This window comes from Anser brachyrhynchus, assembly GCF_964034855.1.
Source record: "Anser brachyrhynchus genome assembly, chromosome: 12".
NCBI classification, from domain to species: domain Eukaryota; kingdom Metazoa; phylum Chordata; class Aves; order Anseriformes; family Anatidae; genus Anser; species Anser brachyrhynchus.
In genome coordinates, this window is record NC_137707.1 from 8,545,267 (window position 1) to 8,572,846 (window position 27,580).

Here is a 27,580-nt window from a genome sequence, read left to right on the forward strand (position 1 = left end):
CCAAACAACAAAATGAAATGCATACTTTAGCTTTATATACATACTACTTTGCATATAAGTTTTTATATATATATATATATATGTACACACACATTATTTAGGAAAATAGTTGTCATCTGCATGGCTGAGTCTTTACTATTCTGCTGTTGATTTCCTGTGTATTAGCAGTTTGTAGCCGAGTTTCATTAACTCATTTTGCATTCCATTAAAGCCTGAATTCTAAAGGACAATGCTTGACTCTTCTATGGAGTACTAGCTAAAATGGATGCAGAAATCTAATGACTTGTGTGAAAAGTCACTCCATGGGAACTTACAGGACTGTGAAATACAGTACACGGAAGCAGTGTGACTGCAGAATCTCATATTTAGAGGAGAAAATACTTTATGTTTTTACCTTGATGTTTTTATCTTCTTCATACATGATTAAATTATTGATGTAAATTTTACCTTGTGAAAAATCAAAATATCGTGAAGGCATCCACATAGATTTTGTCCATAAATAGGGCTTTTCCAATCTAGCTTGTGCCCTATAAACCTTTTAGTGTCCTGGTGCAAACAGATTTTGACAATGCAATTAAAGTAAATTATTTATTTTTCTTTAGAGCAAATTGCCTATCATCTATATCCAATATACTTCCTGAATCAATATTTTGGGTAAAATTGCAAATGAAACATAACTAAAATTTAGGAATAGATGAGTAGCTGTTTGGTCAAATGAATTAATTAACATAGTGCAACTCTTCCTTTTTAATACAGACAGTTAACTTGCAATAACTCTTCTTGCAATATCCTCTTCAGGTCTGCATCCCATGGAGAGACTGAACCCTTATTTATCTCTGGGTATACTTTCTTTACTTTCTGCATGTTATTTATAAGTGCTATCCTCTTAAGATGGAGCAGTGGATTGTTTGGCGATATAAATGTGCAATTACAACAGTTTAGTCCTGAGCTGGTGATATGGTTCACTTGATTCACTTGGTGCAGAGGAAGATGTACGTTATGATATACATATGCTGTGTCCTTTTCTGATATCATGATAAATCAAATAGGAAAACAGAACAAATGCTAGCTGCTCTGAATGTCCTCTCTGCCTATTCTGAGCATCTGCTTTCACCTTTGAAATTAACATCTCTTCAGATAATTGGGCCAGGATACTTCCCGGTCTTGGTTTTCACTTCAGTACTTTGCATGAACAGTTGTTTGACCAAGAAAGATATTAAGACCATAATTAATTAAAAACAAATAAACAAAAAAAAATGTCTAATGTATCCTTTGTTGATATATTAAAACACAATTGTGTTGCTACAGCACCAGCTATTTTTTGAAAGTTATTTTCTTGCCATACATTTTTCTTTTATTGCTTAATTCTTCTTTTTACCTCTTGCTAATCTTTGTTTCTTTTACTTAATGGGATCTTTTTGCTGCTTCTTCTTTTGGCTCTTCTTTTGGCTTCAGATATGCATTAAACAGTTTTTTTTTTTTTTTGATCTTGTTGAGTAGTTTTAGGACTACTTAAATTCAGCAGGTAGTGTTGTTTGTTTTCTACTTCTAATTTAACATGCCAGCTATTTTTGTCTCTTCCTTGCACATAAGTAGATATTAACTAAGCTGAACACATATTATCTTTGAATTATTGGAGTCTTAATTGTAAGTATTTTTTTCCAGTTTTATTTAATCTGGCACACAAGGCATTCTTTACATGCCTTGTAAATGCCTATTATTACACAAATCAGGCCTCGCTATTAAACACCTTCTCATAATACAAGAGAAGAAAGGAATGGTGTCATTCCAGAGGACTCAAAGGAAACATGGCATGACCTGATTTAGCCAATCACTAGTTCAGATAAAGAAATCTGCTTCCTGAACGTCACAGCATATTCACTCTGCTTCCCCTTTATTCCTAAACTCATACACTGTATCCCAGACTGACTTAGAATCACAGAATCATAGAATCATTAAAGTTGGAAAAGACCTCCAAGATTATCTAGTCTGACTGTCCCCCTAACACCAATATTACCCACTAAACCATGTCCCTAAGTACCACATCCAACCTTTCTTTAAACACCCGCAGGGACAGTTACACCCCACCTCCCTGGGCAACCCTAATGCCTAAATTTCATACAGTCTGACCTAAAGAATCCAGCTTGCTGTGACTTGTCCTTAGTTCTTTTGTTCTGCTTTCACTCTTTTTTTTTTTTTTTTTTTTTTTTTTTAACCTTTACCTTGTTGTGGTTATCATCAGTTGGTTTTTCTTTGAAGTATCTGAAATGTCACTAGTGGGGTCCCTCAAGGCTCCATTTTAGGGCCAGTCCTCTTCAATGTTTTTATAAATGATTTGGATATAGGACTAGAAGGTGTTTTGAGCAAATTTGCTGACGACACCAAACTTGGAGGAGTTGTGGACTCGGATGAGGGTGGAAAGGCCTTGCAGAGAGATCTGGACAGATTGGAGAACTGGGCGAACACCAACCACATGAAGCTTAACAAAAGCAAGTGCCGGGTCCTGCACCTGGGACAGGGTAACCCTAGCTATACGTACAGACTGGGCGACGAGACGCTGGAGAGCAGCCCCGCAGAGAGGGATCTGGGGGTTGTGGTTGACAGCAAGTTGAATATGAGCCAGCAGCGTGCCCTGGCAGCCAGGAGGGCCAACCGTATCCTGGGGTGCATCAAGCACGGCATTGCTAGTTGGTCGAGAGAAGTGATTGTCCTGCTCTGCTCTGCGCTGGTGCGGCCTCACCTCGAGTACTGTGTGCAGTTCTGGGCACCACAGTACTAAAAGGACGTAAAACTGTTGGAGAGTGTCCAGAGGAGGGCAACAAAGATGATGAAGGGCCTAGAGGGGAAGACGTATGAGGAGCGGCTGAGGGCACTGGGCCTGTTCAGCCTGGAAAAGAGGAGGCTAAGGGGGGACTTCGTCACAGTCTACAACTTACTCGCGAGGGGGAGTGGAGAGGCAGGTGACCTATTCTCCGTTATCACCAGTGACAGGACCCGCGGGAATGGTGTTAAGCTGAGGCAGGGGAAGTTTAGGCTGGACATCAGGAAGAGGTTCTTTACTGAGAGGGTGGTTGCACCCTGGAACAGGCTCCCCAGCGAAGCAGTCACTGCACCAACCCTGTCTGAATTTAAGAAGCGGTTGGACTGTGCACTGAGTCACATGGTCTAAACTTTGGGCAGACCTGTGCGGTGCCAGGAGTTGGACTTGATGATCCTTATGGGTCCCTTCCAACTCGGGATATTCTATGATTCTATGAAATACGGATTGTGAACCATGCCATGTTCCTTATTCTACAAATACAGTATAGTATAAAAATTAACACCCAAAGAATGAAAAGATTACGTTTTTTATGGTTGATAAGCTAAGTATAAAGGCATCCTTACTAAGGACATTGCATTCATAGAGGTAGCAACTAAAAATATTTTAAAGAGGCATGAGCTTATTAATCAAGCAAATATAATTAATCAGCACATACAAATTTGCTAAATCAACTAATTATTCTAAATATATATATTATGTTGTAAAAAATGTTAAATTAAAATATATTTCTGTTTTAATTTGAGTGTAGTTATTTCAGCATCTATCATACTACTAATTCTGGGACATGAATAATCTCAACATAACAAAATGAATTGCAACATTCTTTAGGTGCTCCAGTTTCCATATAGTTTGTGTTTTGCAGCCAAGGGCATAACTTTGTTGCTGGGGGAATTCATGGTACATGGAGAAAACAGTGATAGCTGTATGATTGACTGATTATAAGCATCCCTGAATCTAAGGAAGCTTTCCTCTGTGCTTCAGTGAAGTAAGGACCTGCTAAGATTTTAAGAATCTTAGTAATGCTCTCTCAATAGACGTGATGTTTTTAAGTTCTATTTTCCATAAGAATGAGTATCTGAACTTGAGCTAAATTTTATCTGTAGCTGTATTTGAATGCTTTCATTAGACTGAATCAGGAAGATCTGAGAGGTAATGTATTAATAAAAATAAGATGCTTTCTTTAATGAAATACATATTGAAGACTCAATATCTAGAGACATACACAGACAAAATTTACTCCCAAGGAAGGAAAAACCTTATTTACATTATTGGTAAATAGAAAATGTACATTTCATAAAATAAGAAAGAAAAAGTGTTCTAAAATTACTTTGATTCTAGTTAAATATATATGATGTAGTTATCTAGAGAAACTGAGACTGGTGCACATCTTTAACACTTAGGCAAAAGAGATACAAAGCTGACTAACACTGGTTGGTGAATGCAGCTTGTAGAAAGTGAATGCATCAGATGCTGTATTTTCAAAAGTGGTACATAGATAGTTGCTGTAGTTAATGACTTAATTCTACCAGCTTAAAGGCAGATCTCCAAAGTATGTTTAGTCAGGTGAGTTTCTTCATCTCAGAATCCTCAACAAAGAATTGGAGCAGAGAGAAAAGTTATGGAAACTAGAATCAATTGACAGACAGGTACAGGAGAGAAATGATTTTTGGTGGCCTTTGTGTTGATTTCCATAGTCCTCTTTCACACACCCTATTGTGTATTTCTAAGATCTTCTAGACATCAGTTTTCAGCACAGCAAATCTTGGCTTTCCAATGGATAAACATCAGTCTTTTCTCATCAGTCACTACTTACATTATCTTTTTTAATTTTCGACAGATACAGTTTATCTAAGTAAAGTTTGCTTTATTTGGAAATTACTTAAAAAATTCTATTGGCTAATCATTTTATAGATACTGTTTAATTAGTATTCATCTGTACAGAGGAAATGGTATTACTTACAGTGTAAGTCACTGTGAGTAAAATGTAGAAATCAAGCCTGTAAGCTTGCAGTATATGTCAAGGTTAAAAAAAAAAAAAAGAAAATAGATTAAATTAGAAAATTTACCACTGAAGAAACTTAGACAGTCTTTCAATGTACTAATGCATACTTATTCTCCATACTTACTCAGTGGGTTTCTTTACATGCCACTTTCACTTTTTGGAGAATAAAAGATTTCTTAACATACAAAGTTTCAGAATTATTTTCTAGATTCCAATATTAACACTTGTGTGGTTGTATGAAATACTGAATATTATCATTGCATTATTTTCATCTTCAGAAGTTGCATTTGGAAGTAATGCAACTGGGATGGTTTGGACCACATCGTCCACCTGCTATTTATTAATTATTGTCTGGATGACTGATTTTTTGGTAACACTAAAGGAGGTGTAGCTCTTCAATTCTGGCAGCATCCACAGAATGGTGTCACTGTAATGGATTTTTGGACAACATAATCTGCTCTACAGTCATACAGCAGTGGTCTGTGCCTTGAGCAATATAGTACATGTGACTAATCCAAGTGCTTCTTGGATATAAGCGTAGTGGAAGTTGTATTTGGTTCATGACATCTAAATAAGTTCATGTAATGCATTTTTAGATAACTGCAATTATTAGCTTTTTCCTTTCTTACATTTACTTATTGTCAAAAACACATTTCCAGTTAGGGATTCTTGTGTCCACATGGTGATAAAAGGCATGTTGTTCGAGATGAATGGTAACTTTGCCTTAAAAATGAAACTAAGTATTAACAGAAATATGGAAATCTCTGGACTACAACAAATGTACTCATTCCTAATCTAAGCATCCCTTGTCTACAAAATACACCCACATACTAGAAAACATTCATGAAGTGAGAGCTGGAAGGCATCAATAATAATACACACCAGTTGTAAAATGCACTGCAGAGTGAATGCTGTACCCAGCTTTAGCTGCTATCTAAAAGCATTAAGCCTAGCCATAATCTGCATGCTGATGCCAAAGAAATCAGAGAACAATATTTCACTAAGTCCATTTACAAAATCTGTCATATTAGCTGCTATAAAGATTCTTCAGGTTTTCCCCTTGCAGAACAAACTTGATGTGTACAGCTTTTATAGGCAAGTAAGCACTTTTTTCCTCTTGATTCTCCAAAAGGGTTCATAACACATTACATATGTGAATGTAAGCAATGGTCAAAGTTTAAGTGGAGTGCTCTTGAGTAACAATCAGAATTGCTTTTTAGGATGTATCCAAAGCCACACTGGCTCTTAGGGATATTCTCTTCAGTTTCTGGTTGTTTTGTTTTCATCCGCAGTTCTTTTAAAAGTAGCAGAGATGAGTAAGTGGCAATGTGCTACTCACAGATTAAAATAAAAAAAAAAAAAAAAAAAGAAAACCACCTGAAATATTATGTAAGCTACGGGTGGCACAGCATTTTCTGTCCTTTGGTGTTGGAAGTTGATTTTCCCACTATAACATACTGATGCACTTTGCTAATGGGGCTTCGGCAAATTAAGTGCGGAAATACACATTTGAATAAAAAGATAGTTACCTTACTCACATATGTTTCTTAGTGATGACAAGTGGTTTTAAGATGGAGATTCGTGTCAGATGCCCACTAAAGAGTTAAGAAACTTGATCTTCTCAATATTATGAAATTAAACCATCTGTTTTGCTTAGAAAGTCCATAAAAGAACTTTCGCTATCTAAACCCAGCATCTGTTGAAATCATGCTGTATGTATATAGTTAAATCCAGGGGTTAAGAGGGACAGTAGCTGCTCTTTCAGGCCATAAATAGATAACAGTTGCTAAGATACTGTATGGATTATGGAGCATGGAAGGGTCTCTCCTACATACTTCCTCTGGCTTTGGTACAGAGACATAAATTTTACATCTGGAAGGACTGAATAAATCCTTCCTTGATAAATCCTTGCCTAAAATCCTTGCCTAAAATTGTGCCTTTCTGTTTAGTCAAATTATCTCTCCTGAAGCTCATGTTTCTCATCTCCCGTATTAAAATAGGTCTTTTGTCCCTTTCCATCTCCCAGTGGAATTGGATCTTCTGTTTGTTACCATGCTCCTTTTCCCCTATTCTCTCAGCTTCAAATTTCTTTTCACTTATTATACCTGGAATGTATAGATCTGTAGGAGAGGAACCATCTGGAAGTGCCCTTGAGGTTTTGTTTTTGTTTTAATTTTTATTTTTTAATCTTTCAGTAGCGTGTCTTGCTGCAATTTGTGCCACTTGATGTTTCCAGATGACAAGGGCTTTCCAAATTAATCCCTTTCTGTTCCCAATGCGTAAGTTAAGAGCAACACCTCCACAAGTCATACACATACTCTCATACTTTCTTCTGACAGTTTTGGGAGGTACAATAGCTCTGTACTCAGGTGCTCTGCCTCCTGAGTGGCTGGTGAAAGGAGATCCCATGAAGCTTGGCTGTTGGAGTAAGAGGAATATCTTAGTATCTTGCTCAGCAGAAAGGGGGAAAAAGTGGAGCTTTTTTAGAGATCTCTCTCTGAAGTCACAGTTACTTGGAACCATATAACCATCACATGGTGGGGAAAAAAAAAACCTCAATTTTTACTTCTGACAAAAAATATCTCCCTACTCCAGTGATAATCGTTACTAATCATTTACATATTCGTTTTGCATTTTATGAGGGGGGAAAAATAAGTCAGATTTACCTCTAACATGAACAAATTACTTGGGCTTTTTGTGCTTATATTATATGTAAACCTAGTCTTTCTTGCAGGGAACTGGTAGATGAACTTGACCTTGTACCTTGTACTGTGCATTAGTGAATGGCCATTCATATTTTCATTAGTGAAAAAAGGTCGGATTATTCTTACTTTTGTCTACTCGAATTTTGTCCAAATAAGAACTTTTCCAGAGAAAGAACTGCATGGTCATGATCTACATTAAAAGTTATAAAAATGTGGGTGAGGGAAAGAATGCAAAAGACATTCTTAAAATTCCTTATCCCAGTGGTACGTCATGCCCAGTTGCTTTCATCAAAATAACATAATCAGCACACTCATCCGAGTAAATACTGACTGTCACAAACTTTCTGTGAAGAAAGTAAGTCTTCATTGTGGTGTATTAACTGTCAGGCTTAGTATGAATTCACTGTTCATTTTGGTTCATAATGATGTATGTGTTTTTAATATATAATATATGTATTTATATATTATATACACTACATTAAAATATATTTCAAAACTGTATTTCAAAAATGTATTTCAAACCTATATTTCAAATGTGCTGAAAAAGGAAACGTAACAATGTAGTACGATAATGCTGAATCAACTTCTTAGTTCAGCTACTGTTGATATTTCACTGTTGCAAAAAATTATTTTTTTTTTAAGAATCAGAAACCAGTGGGACAACCCTTGCCGTCATCTTTCATATTACACGTTAAAGAATCTTTTTGTGGACATTTGGTTGGCTAATGTGGCTTCAAGCTAAGTGCTTGCATGATGCAAGGTCATCAATGAGTCATAAGTCATAAGTTAGTGATGCTAGGTATGGAAGTAAAAAATAATAATAATAATAATCAACTTCATTTTTTAATGTATTTTTATTTTTTACTGCTTTATTTGCTTTTAGTTCCCTAAAGCATTATCTAAGAAGCTTTCGTTAAAGGAATAGATTAGTTTTCACATAGCCAAAAAATATTCTAAAAGAAATGGCCAATATACTCAGGATGTAGGTTGATCTGGTGTTTTAACTACAGCATTGTGCAAGTTGATATTTTTAATATGTCGTGATTTATTAATATACTTAAGTAACTTTTCATGATCATGGAAAATGGTTAATTTGGGGTGAAATGGGATCATGGCAAATGGTTTGAATCAGCCTAGATTATTCAGACATTGATGTACTTTTAAATCTTAAACAAAAACAGGAATAAGGAAAAACTTCATTCTAATTAAGGTGATTATTAATTTGTAGAACTGAACATTAAAGTTCACTTCAAAAGATATTCTAACATGTTTAATTACAATTCGATTACATTTTCTTAAAGCTCTAATTAGCTTGAATTAAATTAAACTTAGATGTTTTTAAGGAAATACAAAGCTCAAATTAAAGCAAGCATTAACTAAAACAGTTTAGAAATCTAAATTTAAAAGTTCTGGGGTGAAGTGAATGTATATAATATAACCAGGGTCACACACAGAATACTTTCACTGTGTGACTGTGAAATTGTAGTTTACCTGTAATGTATTTGCAGTATAATTTCCAAAGCTTGCACCTACAATCACAATAGAAATTGTGGTTGTTAGTGACAGGTACATATCCTAGATAATTATTTGATTAAAAAAGCCTCTGAAAACCTGAAGCAGTCTCACTAACAAGTGGAGCTTGTCTGAATTATTTTCCTTACTCTTAGCCTGAAGAAAACTCTACCATGCAAGAAAGGAAATTTTAAATAAAGAATAGTCATTGCACCTAAGGAAAAACTTTCAGGTGAAAATAAATTTTGTAATTTAAGTGATATAATTTTTTAGATCTTTTTATCATGTTTGAAACATTTTTCAGTGAAATTAAAACTCCATTTTGATATTTTTCTATGACAAAAATAATAATAAAAAAACAACAGTGCTTGGTATTACAGTCAAAGGCATAGTTAGCGACAGAAAGTATTTTTTTAACAGTAGTTAAAACATTTGCCATTTTGGTTGTAGCAGAGGTATTTGTAACTTTTGGAAACAAATACATTTAAGGCTGTTTTCAAAAGAGAAGCAGATTTGGTGATCTCATTTATGCACTGGCCCAGTGGTTCAGAAAAGTACTGTTAAAATGAGATATTTCCTTCCCTGTAATTACTGAATAGGTGCCTGATGACCATGTTCCCCAAGACAATGTCTCCTCACTTTTCTGAGTACTATGGGATGTATTTCTCTGAAGGAACTTCACCCTCAGACAAAAGTAGATAAAGCAAACAGGAGAACTAAAGCTCTTGGAAGTAGTGCTACAGTTTTTCAAACTAGGGGAAAATGGCAGTAAGAATAGGGAGAGCTGTGCTCCCATACTGCAAATTTTATCATCAACATAAGAGTTTTCTATACAATAAATAAGCTTACAATTCCAGTTTTATAGCTCTGCCGTATAGGTTTTTGTTAACTACTAACTACGTACATGTAGGTTCTTGCACATGTGTAGTAAGTGAAAAATTTTGCTAGCGTCTTCAAAGAACGTCCATTCATAATTATTGATAGAAGTTGAGGATGGATTACTAAATTAGGTCAACAAAGCTATTAGGAGGGGAAAAAAAAGAAAAGGAGAAAAAGGAGGAAAAAAACTCTGCGCTACCTATTGGAATGGACCTCAGTCATTTGTGTGATTTTGGCCCAGCTTTCAGACTTTCTGTGCCCTCGTTCCTCCTGCAGTGTTTTGTTGCTTCAGATTTGTTAAGATTAGTGCATGTTAATCCTTACATTTTTGGGTATCTTCACAAGTCTGAGAATATGTTTGTAATCCTTATCTTCTCTAGAAGTATTTGATTATTAAAGTGTTTATTTCAGCAGGACAGTAAAGAGGTGCATTACATTTTGATCGTTTCTATTTTGCTAATTGTTGAAATAGATGCTGACAGTTAATTTTCATATTTAACATGGAATGATAGTCTTAATTACTTTTCCAGCCACCAAAACTATTTCTATAGCACCTGAAGACAGATTATTTAATTCTTCTGATACATCTACTAGTAACATCAACAAAATTGGCAACGGTGAGCTAGTTCAAGGGAGAATTAACATCATCTTTGTTTGTCACCTTTTAGTTGATACTTTTATGTCATTTTTCTTTGCAGATCAGTTTAAAATACTGATGCTTGGAAAATGCAATTTCTTAATATATATATATATTTTTTTACATCAAAACACTTGGAGTGAAATTTGGAGTCAAAACTTAATATGTCCCTCAGAAATACCAACAAACTAAGTATTGGTAACTTCTATTGCCAAATAAGTTTCAGGAATGCAATGATTTTACAACTCCCTAGCTGCTGTGATATGACCACAAGGGAGGACTACAGCATAAGAATTAGCTCTGCAACAGCAAATAACATCCTGTGATGTTGTTACACCAGCACATGATAACAGGTGAACACATACCAAAATAGTATATGCCTTCACACTTTAGCATAGTTTAGAAATGCATAATTTCATATAATGAAAACATTAGCTACACTTGACAGTGACTTCCAGGGCTAGCTATTCCTGTCTTTTGTATTTTTGTGTAGCTGGATTCTTTTTTCCTTCTGATGAAAACATAAGGCTACACCCTAGTCACTGCCTCAGGCCTGACATTGAATCACATATCCAGTCTTGTTCTTGAGTTGGTTCTTGCTCAGTATGAAGAGCACGCAGTGGTTTGGATCTATTGTTTCACCTTTCCTGCTCCCTGCAGAAAGGGAATTAACCAGTGAGCCATGGTGAGGAATACAGCATGCTCGCAAATTTGGAAAGATCCCTGATTTCTCCAAGCAGGTTGCTGGCTGTTTTAATAACCTCTTTCAAATTAATATTTACAAAGTTAATTGAGTCAGAATCTATCTAATGTCCTCCATGCCCTCAAGGCTTTTTTCGCCCCCTTCAATGGCTAACTGCATTCTGGTAAAGTCTCAGTGGAGAGATTCCTATCCATAATTGACGGAACTCCTGAGACTGTTGGTTTATATCAATGAGATTATGAAATATAGAGTTCAGTAACAAGGACAAAGCATGTGGATAGCAGATTACTCCAATTGTCAGTGTTTTGTTTATTTGTAAGTTTTGAAACTTTAAAGAAAAAAAAAAAAGAGCTCCAAATGGGAACCTGGAGAGAGAGGAAAAGAAAAGCAGAAAGGAAGGATATTTTCCTGTTCTCTTACAACTCCTGTACTCTGACCCATTGTTTTGCTTTATTTCTTTATCCTTCAGAGATGGATATCAACAGCAATTGCTAGCTGAGTGGCTGTTAGGCCTATCACATAGCAAGGTACTGGACATTGTACAAAATGAAACATTTAACGCTAGTAATACTAGCAACACATAAAGAGCTAGCCATTAAAATTCTGACAGTACTGTTCTACCATACGTGCCTCATACAGGACAACATCATTACAGACTTGTATTGTACTGCATGGAAGACACTGAGATAGAAAACACTGACATCTTGTACTGTATTCTTTGGTGCTGTTATGGATAAAACAGCTTACTGTCATGTTGTTGATAGTCAATTTAAATGGTATTGGAACTAAAATCTATCCAGTGAAGAGGTGAATAACAGCAACTGTGCAACCAAGTTATCCTCAGGCATCTTTCTCTTTAAAATAAGATTTTGCTAATGGTGGGATCTGACTTGTGAAAAGCAGCTGACAATGGGAAGCACAGTTGGGTAACAAACTCACAATACAGCTGAAAGTACATTCTGAAGCCTTCAGTGCCAAAAGGAACAGATATGGAGAAAGACATAACAAAATGTGTTAAGTCCCCATGAATTCCAGTTATCAGGGTTGCTATGTCATTGCCCTCAAGAAAAGTGCAAAATTGACATGTTCAACATTTCACAGAAAATTCATTTTTCTTAGGAATTAGTGCAGATAATTTGAGGGGAGAAATAGTTTAGCTTAGGCACAGAATTGTGAAGCTTAGCAATGGAAAAGACATTTTAGGTAAGGTAACCTTGTCACTTCCCCTGACAGGGCAGAATGATTATTTACAGTCTAGCTAAGCATTTCCCTGGGTTTTTTAAAATCTCCTGTAACACTATATTGCTCTTAGTGTGTATTTGTAAATCTCTCTTCCCCCTCTCCCCCTTCTCCATTGCTCCATTCCTCAGATTTTTATTCTGAAGCTAATAACCTGAAACATCTCTCTGAGTTCTTAATTCCTACCTCAAATATCTTCAGTGTGAATGTTTCCTTTTTTTTTTTTCAAGTCTTCCTACCTGTACTAAACTAAGGAGCAGTTTGAATGTATAAAAACAAGAGGCAAAGAAACATTAAATTGAACTGATGTTGTTTCAACACTGTTTAGTTCATATTTTGCACAGTCTAACTCCATCAGAAATTCAAACCAATGCTTATCAAATACAATACATGTAACAAGACTAATTGTTCATTCATTAAAGGTTGGAACTGTTCTGTTTGTTCTTACTAAGCACATTTGAAATTTGAATAACATGTAAAATATTCTAGCCTTAAAACTCAGTTTGGAATGTTGAAAACGATTTGAACAAATAGCTGAAGCTGTTTATTTTTGAACACTTTACCATCAAAGAGTCACAGTTTAGCTTGTAATGCTTTGTCATATTCACAATCCAAACAGCTTTTCCCCAGATCATTTATTTTTAATTGCATATTTCCAGGAAACATGAAAAGCTTCCTTTGGTTTAGAAGAGGAATTTGATGAATTTATAGGAAGCATAGAGACACATCAAATCAATGACCTGCAGAACTAAAACTTGTTCCATTTTGTGCATGCAGATTAAAATGCTGAATTTAGACAGTTGTGCTCTTGGAAATCTAGCTCGAGTGGTTTAAGAAATTAACTTGCATCAATGTTATCTTCACATCGTTTACATGGGAGTGCTCTCTTTTTGTGTCAAATCAATGTGAAATAGAGTAGTGTAAACCCTGCTCAAAAAAAAAGAAAAAAAGTAATGAAATGAAAATCCTCAGATAATTTAATAGTTTTTTAAAAAGTTACTCTTTTTGTATGTTGAGGAAGAGAAATCAGCTTACAATAGGCATGTGTAAAAGGAATAGAATATTCTCTTTCCATTGCAGAACCGTTTTGATTTTTTTTTGTCTGGAATTTTTTTTGAATTCTCCAGGTTTGATTTTACAGCATTATGTTAATATAATGTTAATAGAAATAGCATAAAGAAAAACAGTATGGCAAGATGAACCATTTATGGAGACTTTATCATCCCCACAAGAAGCTGTAGTTCAAACCTCATTTAGAGTGAAATGTGAGGAGTTTAAAATCTGTCCTTAATTGTTGATTTGACTTGCTACAAAGAGGGGGAAATCTGTAAAGGACAAAGAGGATGAGTGTATTTGCTGATTTGATTCATATACTGTTTCACTTTCAAGTCTTTAAGTTCAGCAAAGATAATCAGATCTATTAACTATTAAAAAAAAAATGCCATTTAATGATATTCAGCAGCCTTATAGGGTATAAAATAGCTTAGCTCTCCAAATAGCTTTTGCTGCTAAGTTCCAGTAAAATTCTGAAGGTTAATATCTTTGGTCACCTTACAAGGGGGAAAAACAGGGAAACCAGATGATTTGTGCAATATCACCTGCTTATGTCTGACTTCAGGGACATTGACATTGTCTAGCCTATTTTTATTTTGTATTTTAATGTCTGTGATTATCAAGGGGAAAAGACTCAGTGTACAAGCTTGAGATGACAGCTAAAAGCAATCAAATTCTGCTAGTGTCTTTTCTTGTCCTTAAGCTTTGTTTTGAATTAGGCAGTGTATGTATTATATCAGAAATTAGAAATCGGACACAGCAGTGAAACAGAACATTCTGGGACAGCACTAGCAGCACAGCTTGCTTTTTTTTTTTTTCCCATTTTTTGGCAAACTTTCAATTAGTCTTTAAAGCCCTGAAAGCCAGGTTTCTGAGCCAAGAAGGACTTGAAGACTGCATAAAATGCATCCCAAACTTATGATTTCACCACTTGACATAAGGTGTGCTGAAGTTGAATAAAATTAGAGCTAAAGAAAATAGCTAATTTTGTAACTGTCATCTTATTCAGGTGGAAGAATTGTGTGGAAATGATTTTGAGAGTAAAAAACACCTCTCATTGCTAAAGACAGCATACTTGTTTTTATATGGAAACAGGTTACTGCACAAGCTCTCATGATTACTGTGACCGTGGCAAAGGGCTGGAAATAAAACTGAAGCTGTGGAAACCCCATTCTTGGAAGACTTTGAAGGCGGCCCTGATTTGAGCATCACTAGCTGGTTTCAGCGGGAAGGTTGCACTAGAACTCTCCAGAGATCCCTTCCAATATGTTCTGTGATTCTGTCAAAATTTCAGCAAAACAGATTCCAATGCAAAAGAGAAGCTGTTGAATTAAAAATACATCCAATGTCCTCTTACTGAGGTGTCACACTTTGCTAAGGCCATAACTGTACAGAAATACTAGAAATTCAAATCTGTGTGTGCAAAGCTAGAGTGAGAAAACTTTTTTGCAAATAATTCACCTGCTTAAATGTAAGAAAGCAGCAGTATCCAAAAACTGAGAAAGAACATGAAAATAATGAACTAAGAAACCTGTTCATATAAAGGAAGAAAAATGAAAAACAATTCAGAAGCTTTTGTGAAGGGGAAAAAAAAAAAAAAAAGAAAGAACTTAAAAGAGGCACCATTTAGCTTGTTAGGATGCTTATAGTTACAGTACTGTCTCTACCCATTTCTTCTCACAGAACTCAGAAACATTTGAACTATTATTTAATGTATTGCTCAGTTAAAAAACAACAACAAAAAAAACCACCAATAAAAGGCCTTAAAGTACCTGTGTTTTTATTATCAAATCAAAGGACCTGAGTCTACACTGAGTAACTGGTTTTCTGTCTTATCTGTTCATAAGAATGAATTTGAAAATTGTATGAGTGTTAAGGATGCTTCAGTAAACCTTGGTTTTTAAAAATAATGGAATTACATTTGATGGTGGTGTGGCTCTGTTTTTGTTGTTGTTTGTTTGTTTGTTTTGTATTTTTTTAACCATGCTTTGTTTCTGATGATTTAGCAAATTCTGTCAAACTGCTACATCTGCAAATGTAATGACTTGAACAATATAAAGCCTTTTCTTTCTGTGTTTTTCACAGCTCACAGGTAGAAAAGCTTTGTTTGTTTTGTTTCACTTCTTTGCTTTGAAGATGACACTACAAATAACATGACAAAGCAATACAATTCCAGGTAGTATAATGTTGTCTAATTTAAGTTCACCACACTTATGCTTATTTGGGCATACATGTCTAGCTGTATTAATTTTTATTCATAAATTGCCACAATTCATCCACAACATGCAGATACTTCAGGATTTAGGAATGGGTTGCAAGTGTTTAACATAGAGAAAAGAGTTTGCAAACCTGAATCTGAGAAGTCATTTGCAGTTTTCTGAACAGAAAGAGTAAATAAGGCATAATCTTATCAGACTTTATTTTTATTATATTTTATTTATTATTATTATTATACTATTATATTTTTTATTATTTTATTATTATATTTTATTTATATTTAGTTTTATTATCAAAAAACACAATATTATGTTTTAATTTTTACTTTCTGGAAGTGAAATAAGGGCCAAAATAATAATATACCTTCTTTTTAGTTCTGAAAATGCTGTATCAGGAGGCACGTTCAGTAAAGAACAGTGTTTTGTATTAAGAGTTCAAGACAGTATGACCTGTATGTATTTGAAGACATATCAAAAATGAAATTTTTTTTTATTCTATATACATTTACCAAGGAAGCATTTACTTAAATCTTAAAAGACCAGACATTTGAAGCTGTTACTGTTGAAGGACTATCGCGTCTTTGTGTGTTACAAAGTACACAAATAATGCTGATGTTTTTCATGTCAACTTCTGCACTGTTAATCCCTCTTTTTTTTTTTTCTGTGATCTAGGATTTCAGCCAATTTTCGAGATTTTGAGATTAACATCCTCCAATGTAGTATATTTAGATGTCATGATCATAAATCATAAAAAAGCCCATGTAATCCTTCTGTTTAAGCATTCCAGAAGTGAAAAAAGTTAGTTTTATTAAATAACGAAACATAACAATTTTTATAGGGCATAAGCGTAAAAAGCTTTCTCATAAACATGCAAAAAAACACTTGATTTTTTTGTCTCATTTGAAAAGGCTGTAAAGCAGATAAATTAGTATTAAATGCATTAGATGAAGTGGAATGTCAAGAGATTTATGTTGTCTCTGTCATTCTCCTAAGTGTTTTTTGTTTGATTGTTTTTTAGTATACCAGGACATTCTTATTGGTCACTTCATCATCCAAATATTTTTTTTCCCCTCTTTTAGAACCATGGGATAGTAAAAATAAAATCTGGCAACACTTGGAGAGATCATTAGGTTCCTTCCTTTGCTCAAGAGTAATATTAATAGCTATGGCAGACTTTTATTTCACAAAAATACATATTGCTTTTAATAAATCGCATGTTAAAAAAAAAAAAAAGCTTCAATGGTGAAGACTCAACACATTTATATAAGAACAATACCCATACTCAGCTATCTGGATTTTTATGTTGTTTTTTTTTCCCCTCTAAAGTATGGATTTATTCTCCCTTATTGTAATTTATGAACATTAATATTTAAAACTGTGTGGACCCAAAACTCAGGTTTTTACCATCTTTTTTTGCAGCTGCTTCCTACATATTTCAAGGTTTTCTTAAGGTCTGATTTCAGTAATTTGTTTCTCTGGATTAACAGATGTACTATTTCAATCTTTCCCAAGATTAATAAATTATTATTTTCTAGGCCTCCAGTTACTCTTATTGTCTCCTTTAGATTCTTTCCAGTTGCTAAACTACTCTTTTTCACTGGATGTCAAGAATGCTGGATAAAGTAGGAGGATTGCTTCAAATGAGTTGCATAAAATGTTACTGATCTAGTAATTATGGGATAATGCTGATTCTGATTTAGTTTCTTGATTGCTGTATTCTCAGATTTTATTAAATGCTGCTCAGACAGTTGTTCCTGATACTCCATATAGCTGATTATTTTACCTAAATCCAGTACTTCACACTTTTCTATGTAATATTGCACCTTACAGGTTTGTGTGTTTCTTCAGTTTATCAAGATCACCTCATCTTGCCCTCTGAAATGTTTTCCTTCCTATGTCATCTTTTCACATTTTAGGAGAGGGTAGTGTATTATTTTTGTTATACTCGTTTCAAGCTCTATGTATCCTTCATTCCGTTGTTTACAAGTGCTCTTGAAAGTGTGTCCACTACAAGAAGTCACTTGCTAGGGAACTATTTCATATTTGACAAATGCTCCTACAATTTTGTAATCCTCTGTTGATGTGTAGGTGGTGTTTTGCACAGTGGATTCTCTAATGTAGCTTCAAGTAATTGGTAGTCTGTTTCTTTACCAACCAATTTTGGCTCTTCTGTATTCATGAAAGTACTCAAAAGTTTTCAGCGTTTTGTTTTCAGTCTGAGTACAGTTTCATAAGCTTCAGTCAGCCTTTAACTCTACCACTGGTTTAGCATCTTGCAGAGACGTAATTCCCAAAGTATTTTATGATTAATCAACAAAGTCATAAGGTTCTTTTTTATGTTTCTAGTGTCAGGTCCTAAATACTTTCTGGGAAATGTTCCAGTTCTATTCTACATTCTCCATGTAAAACAAACAAACAAACCTAAACTGATGGTTTAGTTATGACAAACTAAAATATGTTCCTACATGTGTAAGTACAGCTATGAATCTTCGTAAGAATCCAGGACAGAAAGAAGCTATAAAGAAACAATAGTGTATAAACTCTCATGTTGTATTCTGGTTTATTATGATGATAGTTTTCACTTCTATTCACTTCTATTTTGTCACATATTCATGTGCTAAGCATAATGCTACCTCAAATTTATGAAAATCAAAACAGCTCTCCAGTTAAAATGGACAAAATAGGAGCATGCAATTTTGATAATTTTGGCAAGCAAATGTAAGTTGCAGCAAATCATTTAATTCCTTTTTGTTCAATGTAAAATCAGTTGGTTATGTGTTTTCCTGAGTACATTTTAAAGCTACCACGCCTCCTGAGAAATGGATTAGGAAGAGGAAGAAAGTGGTGCTGGAGAAATTTAAGAATTTGATTTATATATATTGTAGTTTGCATGTTGCTTGTGGTAAATAGTCCATATCATATAGCACCAAATAGAAAGAGCCCAGCTCACTGCAAGCATTGCAAATAAGTATTATAGTTAACTTGCATCTAGAGGAGAAAAGAAGAAACAACAGAACACACAACAAATATTTTCAAAACTAGCTTCTCCATAAATAGAATCTGCAGTAGGAGTTTTCTTCACTGTGGCATTATCTCATTATGCATGGTATCTTCCTGTAGTTTCCCATTACTTTTATCTTCTGTTGCTGTAACAACACATCTGAAAGGGAAAATTATTGCCATTGCCACACTGAATGGGATACATACTCTTGGGTGGCAGTGGTTGGAGCACACTGAAGCAAAAGAGCTCTGCATTAAAAGCTATGTAATACCTCAAGCTCTCCATCTGAGGTTACAAATGAAGCCAAGCTGGGTGAGAGAAACTGCTTTATTTCAGAGGTTCCACAAGACCTTAATGAATCATTGCATGCCCAACTGCTCAGACAGCAAGATTGAGTATCCATGGATGTTGTTAGGAGTTTTTTTAGATTAGTCAAGAAATTGTATGTTTTGATGGCTGCCTTATAAAATGGTTAGGACACAGTCTTTTAAAATGAAATTTTAATATTGACTGCTTGTTTTCTTGCAAGTGGTTACTCATCACCTTAAAGTCCATTGAACTGTCAGATTTTTAGATTCTGTCCAGACTACAGGGCAAATATTGATCAGGAAAATTGTAGGTATTTTGCTACCAAGACAGTTTTATAGTCATCTGCTTATCTTCTGTTGACTGGAGTAAATTGTAGAGGGCAGTCAGAGACCTATAGATGTCTATGCAGAGTTATTTCCTTACTTTTCGTTAAAATAAGAGGCTTTTAAAGGACAGTTTGCATGGTCATGCCTGAGAATATTTCATGCTATCCCTGGTAACCTGAGGATAAACCATAGGTGGGTTGTGTTCTATTGACATTGAAATAATTTTTCAGTTCTGCTTAAGATCGTAGTATGGAGCTGTATCATACTGCAGATATTCAGGTGGTGTGTTAATTGTTTGGATTAAAATATGTGATGTTCTTTAGGTTTTTAGAATGAGGTGTAACTGTGAAAACTCTCTAAAAGGAGATACTGTTGAGGTACAGGAAAGGAGAATACCTTCTGACAGGGAAGAAAAATGCATAGAAACAGACAATAAGGGAGCAAGACACAAAACAGTTTAACAACCATGCAGCTATGGAATGCTGCAGACAAGTGATGTGGGGCAGTGAGTGTGGACACAGCCAAAAGATGATTGTAGGGTGAGGGAGGGTCTGGACTTTCTTTAACCTCATTTCACTTCTAGTAACTCAACCACACTTACCAATTCCTTTCTCTGAGCTGTAAGGAGCACAAATGCTACCTGATGAGGAACAGTTAAACCCTTCCTGCAGTTGGTGTTCCTCCCAGAGTTGTACACTCAATTTTGCCCCCTCCAAAATCCACAAGGTTACTCAATATTTAAAACCATGTGTATATATAATGACTGGCGTTTGCTTCTCTGCTTTTGTTTGGGAATTAAAAATCCCAGTACCAGACTCCTGCTCAGATCTGAGGCCTGTGTGGCCTATTATGCTCCCTTGCCTTGCCTTTCTGCACATCACTTTTCCTAGATTCATGATCTAGTGCAAGATCAAGTATTTACATAAACATGCCTTAGACATGGTCCCTGACTAAAGGGCCACATAAACCAAGAAGAAACTGGAAAGGAAGCGTAGACAATGATTGCTGTGTTTGTGTGTCGCTTATGCTCCCTTAGTCAGCAGCTGGTATGAAGGAAGGTGGCTCTTTCCTGAAGGAAATACTGAGTACATGGCAAGCTGGGGCCTTCACGCAGCCTGGAGAGGGGCAAGTGCAAAGTGGCGGGGGCGGGGGGGAGTACGTGTAAGAAGAGCTTTCCCTGGGCATTTGGAAATATTTTCTGCTAACCGAGGAAATCCCTGTTACCAGTGGAATGCACAGACTGAGCTGCAGGGGCCCAGAGTAGAGTTGTATATAAACAGCCTTCTAGCTGCACTTCCCTGAGTTTTCTCTCTGGATGCTCTAGTATATGCCTCCATTTAGCCAGACTTTGTGGAGTTGTAAAGCCTCTTTGTGGGTATGTGTGGAGGGGGATTGCAGTGTGAAGTGTGGGCGGCCTCCTGTCAGTGGTGGGCCTCCAGGTCCTGTCACAGGCCCCATTACCCAGAGGAGCAGGCAGATGCTGCTAGCTTTTTCAACTTCTCCTTCCGATGTCCTGAGATTGTTTAAATTAGGGCTGTCTGTCACCTGACCTGGTTCAAATCATAGTTTAGTTCGAAGAATTAATGATTACAGAAAGATGATGAATCATGAGAAATTGTTACCCTTCTAAATATTAAGACCATTGTCTGCATTAGTGTTTTATCTGCAGGTGAGGTGATTTTTCTGTCGTTAACCTTGGATGGCTTCTGAAGTCCTAGGTTACTAAATAAACTTCTGTTTTCAGTTCGTTTCATGCTGTTGAAGTAGTGCTGGAGTGGAACCAGGGCTCCTCTCTAATACAGAGAGAGGTTCCTGCCCAGTATCAGCTTCAGTGCTGATGCCTCTGACATGATCTAGCTGAGACTCTGGCCCAGTGCTTACAGAGAAACCTCCTGTCACCAAAAGAGTGGTTCTTGTCTGCTAAAATAGATTTTATTTTTATTACTGTTAAGAGTATTCTGCCTGGGGAGGTCATGTTTCTTCCTGAAACATGAATGTAGTTACTTGCAGAGGTGAAAGGGATACAGTACAGCTGTCATGTTTTACAGTACCCTGATGGCAACCTGGAGGCCTCTCATGTTGGCGCATGAGGTACTGGTATGTGTTGTCGATGCTTCATGCCTCTGAGTCTGTGGAAAGCAATGGACAGCAATGAAAGGGGTGTTAAACACAACATCTAAATGTTAAACTTTTAAGAACTTAATGTTATCAGGTCATGGTTTTGAAACCTTCTCACACTCGTCCTCTGGGGCAATTTAGCTCAACTGACCTTTGTATTCTTGTAAAAGCAGCCCTTTTGGTCAAACAAGAGGCCTGTTACATCATTTGCCTAAATGAATATTCATGAAGCCAAGGTTGCAATCCTGACTACATTCTGGTTAAAAAATGAGTAGAAAACTTACTGAGTTGCTGTGCAATTGCGTTTACACTGAGCAGCTTTTTCTTAATACAATGAATCTGGCTCCATAAGGCATTCTCTCAGCTGTCTGTAATGCAGCTGAAAACTCCTTTCTGTGAACTGTACTCGTTTTCTTCTTTAAAGGTCCACCCTTACAGGAAAACTAGAATTTGTATACTACAGTAAAATCTTAAAGGGCTCTTCACTGAATGAAAATGTGCTAGCGTATTGAACAAATCACAGGAATGAATACAGGTTACCACAGATTTTGTCTTGTTAAAAAATACTGGCATAAAAACACCAAATAAGGTCTGGTTTAAAACAAATTTTTTAACTGTAGTTTCACAGTGATTAACATCTAGAAATAAATTCCTTTGAAGACTGTTTCTCTCTCTCTCAAAATGCACAACAGCATGTTTAGTAAAAAGTACTGCAGGAGTATTTTTGGTTTTGAAAACGTATTAGCTATCTAGTGTAAATACGCAAAACTGAAATTCTTGATTTTTTTTCCAAATGATTACTTTCTGATTAAAAAGTGGTAATATTTTATTTAATAATGAGCTTTAGAAATTATAACTAGAGCAGTGACTTTTAAATCCGGTTATGGTATCTACTTTAAATAAATCTCTTAGCCCATCCTACCTATTACTTGCCAAAAGATAAAGATCGGACAATTCACTAGTAGAATAAATTGCTTGCTAGTGCCTGGATGCCTTTGAAGAAGATGAAATATAAAATAACATGAAAAAGTGAGGCTGTTCTCTGCTTTTCTTTTCCTCCCTTTGACCTCTAGAGGTAACAGACATTTGCACTAACATTTGTAGGAGTCTTATTCTGCATAGCCAAACTGAAGCTGAATTAGCACTTGTTTCAGTGGGTCTAGCAATAGAGCATATTGCTTATTGAAAGCTGACAGTTGGACATATGACAGCTACCAGACTTAGTCCTATGAATAATGTGGGACACATGATGTATTCAGTTACACAGCACAACCATATGATTAAATTTCACAAGGAGATGTTGTTTGCATCACAGCACCTTGCATCACATGGCAGCAAGGTTTGGTGAACCACAGATGCTTACACCTTGCCTTCCCCAACTCTGGCTAAGTAACTTCACATAAATAAAAATAAACGTTCCCCACGCTACATAATGTTGGAGTACAATTTTAATTTCTTCAAGCATCATTGACTGAAATTGACCTGGGAGTACTTCTTAGAGCAGCTTTGAAAGGCCACCTCTTTGTATAAAATCTTTAAATCTTTAAATATCTGCAGTCTTACTTTTGTGCGTATGGTCACTGCTTAGGAAGTGTCCCAAATTTGCTGATTAATACCTCAGCTGACCCTCCATGTATTAAGCATTATGTAACAGTGTTTTGTGTTGCTAGTTCTCTTTTACGGGCATTATCTATAGCAAGAAAACTAACATCTTTGAGAAGGTTTTGTTTTCTTTTTCTTTAAACAAGATTATAATTGAAACCTCTCTGTGCTTATGGCTATTTGTTTGGATTCATTCCTCAGCCTTTGCTCATGCAAAAACTTCCGACTGGGATTGTTAAGTAGAAACGTTGCTCAGATGGGGAATGTTGGACACTGCCCTTCATGAGCCCTAGGATTTTGTACACACTTGCTCAATATGAATAGTGAGAAGTATGTTGGAAAAACACAAGTGCTCATTTATTTTCTGAATATTATAGTGTTCCTAATGTGTATGGGCTTAAAAACAAATGAGGAAAACAAGTAGGATAAGTGGGCCTTTCCTACTCAGCAGCAGCTTACCCTTGCACCACAGTAGATATAGGCTGCATTGGAAGACTGCCTAGCAGTTCAAGTATGTTCATTACTGGAGCACCACATTTTGGTTAAACATTCCACATCTTCTAGGGATTACCTTCCCATATCCTGGCCCCATTCTGTTTTCCTCAGCCTTGTAAAGAAGGGCTAGGAGTTGAACAACAGCTCTGTGCTCTTCACAAAAATGGTGGCAGCAAAGAATTGGAGTGAAGGTAGGAAATAATGGGAAGGGATGTGGTAAATATGTGTTTGCAAATGACTTGTAGCGTACATTTCTTAAGGACACTATGTTTGCTGCACCAGGTGGTTTGTGTCCTTGTAACTTCATTCCTCAGACATTGAAGCTAGGGAGGAAAAAAGATTTCACTGTAATAACTGTATTTGAGAATCCTACTGCACAAATAGGGAGTTGTGGAAGTTTATCATCACAAATTCTGTCCCTCTTCTGAAGTTCATCCGAAACCAAAGTCTAAAAACAAGTCAATGGAAATAAGCAGAGGAGAAAATTTGCTGTCGCACTTGTATAAGTGAGGTCCCTAATATCAACCAAAAGTCGTTAGCTGTGCAGATATCACTACAGATCCATTATTATAGTTTTAGCATGACAGAAGTATCCTGACATCCAAATGCAGCATCAGATACTTACTGCCATTGCTACTAGGCAACGAAATACTATCCCCCTGTGAAGGCATTTAGAAGCTGTTGTAATTGGCATCTTTAACCTCAAAGCATCAGGGTATAAAATGAAACACAGGTCGCCAAAATGATAAGCTTTCTAATATTTCCTAATGCTTGTGTAGTTGTGCTACAGAAAATGGATTGAATGTTGATACCACCTAGTAATGTCAAAGCACACTTGAATATACCCAAGAATATACAAAGAGTGTATCTGAAAAAAAAAATGAGGCTAAGGAAGAGAACAGTCATTTGGAGGCAGTCCTATTTATTTATCTTCCCTGTGTCTTCTAGCATAAAGGAACACGAGTGAACTGATATCTGGAGTGAATACAGAAAGCTGTGAGTCTGCTTTGAAAGTACTGCTCACTCAGACGGTAAATACTGTTTTAACTTTTACTTTATAGTATTTAAGTATTGCTATGTGTTTTAGATTCACCAAGGCTTTTATGTACATATTTTAATGTTAATATAATATCCTTTACAGTATAAATGCTTTAATCTAGATCTCGCAAAGAAAGAAAAAAAAAAAAAAAGAAAACCAACCCTGAGGCTAACATTTCAGTGAAGTATGTCTGTTTTCTGTGTGGCCCTGTTTGCTTTTTAATTGACCCATTAATTACCTTCACCTCATGGAGTTTATGTACTGCTCTCTCTCTCTCATGCTCATCTGGTGGCACTGATCCTCCCTTTCCTACGGAGTGGAGATAAGAATATTCTGATGATTCCTATTCTCAGAATAACACGTGGACTGCAAATGAAGGCTTCTGTTCATTTTCAGACTTTTATTGTTCTTGCCAATTATTTTAGCTTCAAAGATTATTGCAATACAGAACAGTAATTCTAGTTTATGTATCACATATTATGCTGGCAACAGAGATCTGAAATTGCAGAAGGGTTTGTTCCTATAGCAGATCAGTAACAGAAATAAGATAAATGTTGCTGAAAACAGAATGATGTCTGAGCTGTAAGTATGTAGAATAGCAAAGCTACTCTGTGCGTTCCAGAAGAAATGAGGTACTTTTATTTGCTTAACTAAAGTGTTAGGTAATATGCAAGCTTGTAAAATATGTTAATATACTGAAATGTGGAGGCTAAAACTTAAGAGATGACTATTGTGGCCATATTTGGGGAAGACATGAGTGCTTTCCATCTACCCACAAGCTGTGGTTTCCACAGAAAGGAAACCTGTGGTTTCCACAGGTTTCCACAGAAAGGAAACCTCCATGGTTTGGAGGGAGCCTTCTTAGTTTCTAGTGCGGCCTTTGCAGATGTTTCCGGAGATATGCAATGACATGCACCTTCCTGCAGCCTTCAAGGCCAGAAAGACTGGGAAGTTGAAGAGCTGGAATTAGTGAATGAGCTGTTACACCAAGTATCAAAACTATACCCACTTACTTTTTCCTACCATATTCTTGCATGGTCAGAGGTAAATCATGTTATGCTACCAGGTGGATCATTCTGTCTGCAACCTGTTATTTTATTCAGTTTCATCTACCTATTAAATTCACATTGAAATCCACACTTTCTGTTGTGTTCTAGAGTTCAGGTTGCGGGTTTTGTTTTTTCTTAACTGTTACACTTTTTGGAGAATAGAGAAAAGCCAACGAAGCATCAGGATATATCTGGGCTAGCCATACATCTCTGGTCTTCTAGCTACTTTTTTAAAAATGTTTAGAAGCACGGAAGTGCAGGTGGATGAAATAGGCCCCTTTATGTCTTAATTTAGCTGTGACCTGACCCCTAACATCCTCTGTGTATCATAATCAACAAGGTTGACAAACAATAGATGGTAGAAAAATTGTGTCGTTGGGCTTTATCTATTCTATAAAAAGCATCTCTGGTTACAAAAAAAAAAAAAAAAAAGTCCATAGATAAAAGGATAAAAGTGGGTTTAAAAGCAGGTCTAAAGAAGTAAGAATTTGGTCTATAAAATAATTGGGAAAGTTATAGCAGAGTAGCTGAAAGTAAATAATAAATAAATTTTAGATAGGAATAATACTGAAGGAGTAGAAGATGAATTAATTAAAACAGAAGCTAGCATAAAGGTCTATCTGCAGTTCAAGTACATATAACAGATAATCACGGGTTAACAGAAACATTGGTTTAATTCTGTTTTCTCTGTGAATGAACATTTCCTATCAAAAATTAATATAATAAAATATTCCCAAGGAGGATCACTGTTTTTTCCTGTTTTGGAGAAACTCAGTGAACTAACACCAAGCCAGTGTCTGAGTTTAATAAATTTATTTAAAATTTATTTTTTAACACAGTGTTTCATCACAGTACTAACATATTATTTGATTTCCCTTCCTGCTGCTGCATGTATAATTGGATGAATGGTAGGATTATGTATTCAGTGGTTATAGAAAGATTTCTGCAAGATGACTTAAATTCTCAGGAGAGTGAGAGAACGACAAAGATATAAAATGATATTTATTTGAATGATAAATCTGGCTATGGTAGGTTTAAGCAGCACTTACAGCCAGCACAAACAAGCATGTTCTGTGAATTCCTTTTAAATTGAAGAGTATGTTCTTGCAGCCTTCGTTGTAGAATTTCTTCCTAAATTACCAGTAATTTTCTCTGCTCTCAGAGTGCTGTATAATCATACATGGTCAAAACATTGTAGTGAAAAGCCTAATAGAAAATGAATTCAACATAATCATGTCTCCATGAGCCCAAAACCATAGCAGGGAATTAGGAATGAAAATGGTGAATTTGAGATAGTATTTGGCTGATTTTGGAAGAAGGGAAGTGGCTTACAGTGAACTGTATGGTTTAATGTTTTGAAGGTATCTGCCTTTGCCATAGAGATTAAGATCTTCATTTTGTCGCTATCTTCTTATTCCTGTAATATGAAAAGCCAGTTCTGAATAAAGACTGAACTCACATGATCAGAAGGAGACGTGTGTGTGTGTGTGGAGGTGGAGGTGAATTTGCATATGACTTCTGCAGCACTGTCTCCTTTTTAAACAGATGATTTCCTAAATAGAAATAGTTCCTTATCAGAAAGCTTCTTTGTAATATATTTGCTGGCTGTGAAATGGATAAGTCATCTCTAAGTCTCTCTTTTGACATTATCATTATATCTGAGAGAGAGAAAAACATTTTGGTATGTTTCTGAGGTTTCTGCTGACCCAAAAAAGGGTTATTGTTTCCTTTTTCATAGAGGGAATAATTATAGCTTATTAAAAGTCAGTCAAGAATCTTAACATGTAAACACATTTTCTAAGTGTTTTTCATTCTCTACTGTTTATCAAGAGTTACTGAAAATGTAATTATAACAAACGATATCTGAAAAAATC

At 35.7% G+C, this 27,580-nt stretch overlaps 1 protein-coding gene across 2 annotated transcripts in view; it reads left to right on the top strand.

The window, feature by feature from the left end:
• Positions 1–27,580, top strand: part of LOC308176731 (uncharacterized protein) — a 583,853-nt gene that overhangs the window by 192,424 nt on the left and 363,849 nt on the right. Inside the window, exons 2-3 of one of the 2 annotated variants that reach the window (XR_013938546.1) lie at positions 14,647–15,727; positions 24,567–24,649. The gene's annotated coding sequence lies outside the window, so the exon portion shown is untranslated. Of the gene's footprint in view, positions 1–14,646; positions 17,690–24,566; positions 24,650–27,580 lie in introns of both variants that reach the window. The other variant, XM_080552863.1, reaches the window with a different exon arrangement.